We start from the raw sequence: 7,476 nt of genomic DNA on the forward strand, positions 1-7,476 counted from the left end.
TCAGGTGCCTATAATAGAGATTTAAATTAACCAATCACATTACTTGAATAGTCAATTATGACGACCTCTGGATGTTTGGCGAAACAAAACTTTGCGCCAGAGTCCTCTATTGAGTTGCACCTATATTACTGTATGTAAATAAATCAATTTTTAAAGTAAATTAATAGATGTTTTACTTAAGGGCCTTCACATATTTTAAGGGGCGCAGAAATTAATTATATTAAGCGAAAATAAATTAATTATTAAGAAATGAAGACAGATTGGATTGGCAATCGTTCTGCAGTTACTCGAATCGTTTTTAGTGTAGTTAAGAGGAGTTCGAGCAATAGTATCACAGCTGAAACCGTAAAGTCACAAAAGGTGGATTGAAGGTATTCAACGACTCCTAGCCATAAATTAGTAAGAAACATTCAAGCTTGGAAAAAGCAGTCCGTAGATGCCCGGCACATGAATCACAGTTCAAGGTAAAAGGTCACCCCAGGCAGACTGAAGTTGCTGTGAGTTAATTATTTTGCTGAAATTTGAATAGAAACCTACAGTTCAAGATGCATGACCACCAAATGAGGATTGAAGTAGGGCAGTTTATTAGCCGTAGACTATTGAAATCTGGATTCAGCAAAGATGGCAAACCATTCTATAAATGGCTACTATGGAAATTTCTGTAGAAACAGTACCATTTCGATTATATTCAACTAAGGCAAACTGACAGACGATGGTACAGGTGATAATCAAACATTATTTTACAATTATAAGCTGTCCGTATGGAATAATGACCACATACATTCCTATGGCTGTCTTTTTAGGAAAGAGGTGTTGTAATACGGCCCAGATTATTCGGCCATATGTTTTTTTCTGACTACCTGAATGGTGAACGAGTGATACGGATTGGTCTCCTTTCATCCTCAGTGTCGTTATGTATCACCGTTCAACCACTCCCCCGTTCTTTCCTTGAATAAATCAGATTTTAAAATAAATTAATTGTGTTGTGATTAAAAACCTTTCACATATTATAACTTATACAATAATATAAAATTACAGGACACTAAATATTTAACATGAATTAATTGATGTTAAATAGCTTCATTACTAATATATAATATTAGTTAGACAATACAATCAATCAAAGCTGAATCACAAATTTTGAAGTATCGACTAACAATCATATTAAAATAGGTATTTAACGTAATCGGGTTTGTATCTTTAAAAACATATTAAGGGAAAAGATATCGTTCTCTATTAGTATATATAAAACAGATTTGTTGTTATACTTGTTATTTCTAATTATTGTATAGTTGCTCAACGAGAAAACATCATGAGAAATATTATAATTATTTTATTAATAATTACGAGTCCTTGTGTAATAGGTAAACAGTTTTTATATTTCTTATTTATACCAATAATATTTTTTATACACTATTATGTTTCCATTTCTCTTTCAATACTAATTTAATTAAGCTGGTATATACTAATAATAGCATTTATTTTTAGCGATTAAGACAAATAAATCAACCAATCAACGTATTTGCATTGTACTGCGTTGGGATGATCCTGAATTTGGAAAAGGTTTTAAGGAATATTGCTTCCATTTTAGACTACTTCCAAATAAACCGAGTCGGAGGCATAGTTATTACAAGAAAATCATTGAAACTATAGAAAATATACAGTTCCTACTTTCTTATTAATAAAAAATGTGTTGTGTTCTATGTAAACATATTTAATTTCGTTATTTCATTATTTAAATTAATATTCATTTAATTTTAATATACAATATATAAATCACTTGTTCTTTTGTTTTACTCATTAACATTTTCTTATCAAGGAAGCAGGCGAACTTCTTACCGCCTAACAGTCAATGAAAGTTGTATTACTTTTTAACTGAACTAAATGTATGATTTTATAGAAGTAATACAATGAATATAACATATAGCCTATTCAAAATTTTTTTAGTAATGGGTCGTAGATATTTGTGACGTCGAAACATTACAATGTTGCCACATCAACTCTGAGTTTTAATTTAGTTTGGCTTTGACATACAAAAAAATTCTAATCTAAATAAAATAATTGAACAATGTTACCAAATATAATTTATTTTAACATTATAGTACATCTAATACATATATTATCGAAGGACTTAAAACTACAATTAAGAACACAAGTATAATAGGTTGTAGGTTAGATATGTTTTGTTTACATTTAACTCTTCCACATCATCCATGAGGTAGAGTTTCTAGGCGCATTTTTTTTATGTAGTGTTGTCCACCTGGAGGCCTAATCCATTTAAATAACAATTTTAATAATCTGAGAAACATATTTTACTTTTAGTCGAGAGCATATTTACTTTTTACGTTTAGACAAAAATATAAAAGTACAAATATCGACTATATCAATCGATTTAATTCTCTTAATTGAAGCACCTTGTGATATACCACATTTTTTATTTTTTTTATCAGACGCAAGAACAAATAGAGCGGATGGTTTGCCGACACGTGAACATACCACGTACAACTAAACATTAACATTTTCTTATCAAGAAAGCAGGCGAACTTCTTACCGCCTAACAGTTAATGAAAGTTGTATTACTTTTTAACTGAACTAAATGTATGATTTTATAGAAGTAATACAATGAATATAACATATAGCCTATTCAAAGTTTTTTTAGTAATGGGTCGTAGATATTTGTGACGTCGAAACTTTACAATGTTGCTACATCAGCTCTGATTTTTAATTTAGTTTGGCTTTGACATACAAAAGAATTCTAATCCAAATAAAATAATTGAACAAAAATGTTACCAAATATAATTTATTTTAACATTATAGTACATCTAATATATATATATATATATATATATATATATATATATATTATCGAAGGACTTAAAACTACAATTAAGAACACAGGTATAATATTTGTTTACATTTAACTCTTCCACATCATCCATGAGGTATCATGGATATAGTTACCATGAGGTAACTATATCAATCGATGTAATTCTCTGAATTGAAGCACCTTGTGATATACCACATATTTTTTTTTATCAGGCGCAAGAACAAATAGAGCGGATTGTTTGCCGACACGTGAACATGCCACGTACAACTATACATGAGAGAAACATGAATTTAATAAGTTAAGACCATAAACAGTCAAGGATTGGCCTTGTAATTTTTTAAGCGTCATGGCGAAATCAAGACGAATCGGGAACTGACTTCGTTTAAACTCAAATGGCATATACGTTGGGATCATCGGAAAACTCAGAATGAGGAGTCTCATCTTTAAATTTCCCTTTGAGTATCGTCGCGTGAAACATATACATAGTTTTGGTTCGTTTATATTTCGACGCGTGATTACTACAGAGCCCGCTTTCAATCGTAAATTATGCAGCGGTAAAACAAGGCACATCAATGGAGTTTAAAATTTCAGTTGGATAATTAGTGGATTCGTCCTCGTTTGCTAAACAGTCAATAGATTGAATGAATGTAGAGTACCAACGATTTGATTCTGAATTATAAAGTTTACGTCATCCACATCTCAATTCTTAGCCTCCAAAATTGCTCGCTCACTTAACCATTTGTTGTTTGTGTGGTTAGCAATCGTGTTCGGAAATACATAGCTGATGAACTCTTTTTTGATGAGACGATTTTTTCATTATAAAAATTCTGAGCGAAATCAATCCGCTCGATTCGTTGACATGAATAAATGGCTTGGATAAATCTTCAGCATATGGATCATTCAAAAATGTAACTCGATGATTTGACATTTGTTTCATATTTATTCCTTTTTCTAGAATAACCAGAATGTTTTGCAATGTTACCTATCAGTTGTTTAGTAGTTTGTAGTAGATTTAATGGCAAATTATATTTAATGAGCCGTACGGCATAACCAGCTAAAACCAAACGGTATTTTGCTGATGTCGCTTCGGGTTCAGGAAAATTAGATTTTACGGGCTACAGGGACCTTGGGATACGACTGAGATTGCAGTATTTGGTTTAACTATCGAGATGGATGGATCGGTAGGGATTTGACCAACTTTACACTGAGCATGTTCGTGAAGCTATTCACGAACGGGATGCCTGATTCTAGATGGCTATTCGCGCATTGAGCAACGCGCGGACTTTTTTGCAAGTAGTGCAAGTTGTCTCTCGGAGACGTACCTATACCACACCTTTGTTCTGTAGAAGCATATTGGATTGGAAGTTTACTTTTCTACAGAAGAGTGCACGTCATTGCATTTGCAAATAGCGTGTTGAATTTGGGCTGAGCATTGGCAACAGCAGTCGAATTAGAGACCGAGGTATGATACATTCTGCAGCCAGGGAATAGGGACATTTTCAATTTGGAGGCGGTATCCACGAAACTCCTTCCGCCTATGGAACCGAAAAGCCTGAGTTTTGTTCAGGTTAATCTGTAGTCGCCAGATTTTGTACCTCGCAATCGCTTGATTGAGTTGGGCCTGAAGTCTGTCGCGGATGACATCGGGGCTGTAACCGAGACATAAAATGTTGTGTTTGATTGCTTGGGAAGTGGGAAATCAACCATAAACAAGTTGAACAAGGATGGGCGTAGTGGAGCACCTTGAGGGACTCCTGCAGAGATTTGTTTCCGAGAGAACACGGTTAATTAATTGGCAAAGTTATTTGGTGAAAATCGCCAGACAATAAAATCGTTGCGACACCAAAAATTCTCGAATCATTGCGTAGATCTTTTAAGGTTCGATCAAGAGCTCCCAATGCCAATGCGTTTGTGCACAATTGTGCATTTGCCCCAAATGATGATTTTTGACGATACTAAAATGTTTGCCATTGCAGAATGTTTTGCAATGTTACCTATCAGTTGATCAGTAGTTTGTAGTAGATTTAATGGCAAATTATATTTAATGAGCCGTACGGCATCCCTCTAAAAACGTGGGCGCTGTTTTAGATGAAGCAACTGCTGCCGCAATTTCGGATCTCGAACGGAAAGTGGCCAAAACCAATGACATGCGAAATGTCTCTCCAGTTCCACCAGGGTTATCCAGGAAAAGTAAACCACCATTTCCATCATCAGTTGCATTAATTAAGGTATCATAAACTTCATTATTTTTGAATTTGATTATTTTTTTAGGGTACATTTGTCTGAACTGATTTGTTTAATTTATGCCGATCATATTCACGTTTACGGTCTAATTCTCTATCAAATGCGTCATTCATTCCGCGATCTGTCACTGGCAGGCCTAACCTGACTAACAAACTCCCACACATGACGTAACACATACCTTTGATCCCATATATTTTACAAATGGAATTCGATGTAAAATACTCACACAAAACAATTTTCAAAACAAATCGCAGACAAACTTCACTACGTAAAATGAGACCAATCGATTTGACAATTGTCATTTTGATACATTATTTTACATTGGAAAATGTTTTGGAAAATTGGAAAACATTGGAAAATTTTCTTTCATTTTATTTTTTTGTTAATTTTCCAATGTTTATAATAGTTATTATGCTATTTGACAAATTCAACAAATTAAAAACCATGAAAATCGGTCCTGTCTTTCCCGAGTTATGAGTTTTAGAACAAACCTGTCTTTGTTTTATATATTAAGATAAGACAGATAACGGAAGAAAAAAGAAGATATATAAAACAAATCTTTGAAATAGCACGCAAATGGATTTTCTTCAAACTTATTTTACATCTTTTAAAGTAGTCACCCTTAGATATGTGGCGACCGCCACGAACCTTTAGGCCACCACGAATTCACCAACAAGTACAAAGGTTGACCACGCCGGTGGATTGGTACCATGCAGTTCCAGGCTATAAAAGACCATCACGACGACGTCTCGCTCTCTTTTCTTTTCTCCATCCCCTTGTAATAGTACCACTTTCACAGCGCTACCGCACTTCCTCTACCTAACCTAAAATCTTTTCAATTGTCCTCATTTAACATTGAAATAAACAGTATTTCTTCAACCAGTGTTTTCAGTTCTCGTGCAAATTCCTTCCAAAAATAGCAGTGAGTGTTCTGACAAATAATCGCAGCGGCAGCCACACATTTCGACCGACTGACAGACCCGACAAACATTCCTACAGGTATAAATCATTTATAACAAATTTTCACAGTAATTTCGGAGTTAAAGCATTACATGATTACTTAATGTTAACTAGATTAGCTTACCCCAACAAGTACTCTGACAACAGAATTATTTGTCATACATATCAATTCCCGATCTCATGTTGAAAAGCACTCACAAGCTTTTTGCAATTATTTACCTTCTCAGAGTATCACTTTTGAAAATTACATTTGTAAATAACATTGTCCCTTTGTTTATTATTGCTCGTCTAACATGCACATAGATGTGTAATGAATTAATTTTAATGAATACAATTTAAAAATGAACCACAAGTCGGGTAATGCTATATCGTGCAAATGACCAAAAATGTTAATAAACTTGTTTTTCTGTCGATATTGGAGAGCCTCGTCGATATCTCCATAGTGTAAACTGCCTTTGGAGCCCATTTATTTGTTATTTAATTACTTACTTAATTTATTTACACATATTATAATTAAGTGAACCAAGACGTACATAACGTGAACCATTAGTATACCTACTTAAAAAATAGGTAGTAAAAATATTGTTTATGTCATTTGGAAACATATTTACCATTCAAGTCTCTAGACTAGAACATCCCCTTAGGAAAATATTTGGAAAAAACTCTATCTAACATCATCAATATATCAGTAGAACGTATTGTTTTGTATTTCATGACCATTGGACTATGAGAAAGATCAAAAACAAAAATGTGTTGATGATTCTGAGCAGTGTTGGCCATGTTTAAACGTAATAAACCGCATTTTTGCATCGATATGAGACAATTGATGAAATATGAATCCATCACTTCATTCCGAAATCAAAACGATCGTCATCTGAATGGACAGCAGTGATAGGCCTATTTAGAGGCATAAGATAAATCACTCTACAAAAGTGGCATTGAAATCTTAGCGGCGCAGGAGTAATTGTGTGGCTCTTGATGAAGATTACGTTGATCAATAAAGTCAATTTTAAACAAAAACACGTGTTTTCTTTGTAATCCCCATTATTCTTCAGCCCACGTGTTATTTTAATCAGAAGTCTCTAAGGATGAAGTTGCAGATAGTGTTATAGACACGTGTTATTTTTTATCAACACAGGAGTGGTATTTTTATCCAAAATAAAAAATGAGTTTATCGCCATCTTTTATAAATGTAACTAATATTTTCCATATATGAAATAGTATTGATCTAGGAACACCAAGTATACAAAAGCTCCTATTCTTAATAATACTTAATAATTAAACCCCAAATAATTACCTTGCGGAGTTGTTTTTTATATAACGGCTTCTCAAAACCTCAAAATAAAAAATCAACTTTGCTAATTCGACTTATATCCACTGTTGAAGTGCCTCAACGCGTGTCTTCAACGAACGCAATCTTTATCGCTGAATTTTGAGAGATATTA

General features: G+C 33.4%; 1 long non-coding RNA gene across 1 annotated transcript; it reads left to right on the plus strand.

The window, feature by feature from the left end:
* Positions 1–1,270: 1,270 nt before the first annotated feature.
* Positions 1,271–1,779, plus strand: LOC143193985 (uncharacterized). Its single transcript, XR_013005156.1, has 2 exons — positions 1,271–1,364; positions 1,489–1,779. It is a non-coding gene; the product is annotated as an uncharacterized LOC143193985 (long non-coding RNA).
* Positions 1,780–7,476: the final 5,697 nt, after the last annotated feature.

This window comes from Rhynchophorus ferrugineus, unplaced genomic scaffold (assembly GCF_030347505.1).
Source record: "Rhynchophorus ferrugineus isolate W39M unplaced genomic scaffold, kcgeb_rfMv2 rfM1, whole genome shotgun sequence".
Classification (NCBI taxonomy): domain Eukaryota; kingdom Metazoa; phylum Arthropoda; class Insecta; order Coleoptera; family Curculionidae; genus Rhynchophorus; species Rhynchophorus ferrugineus.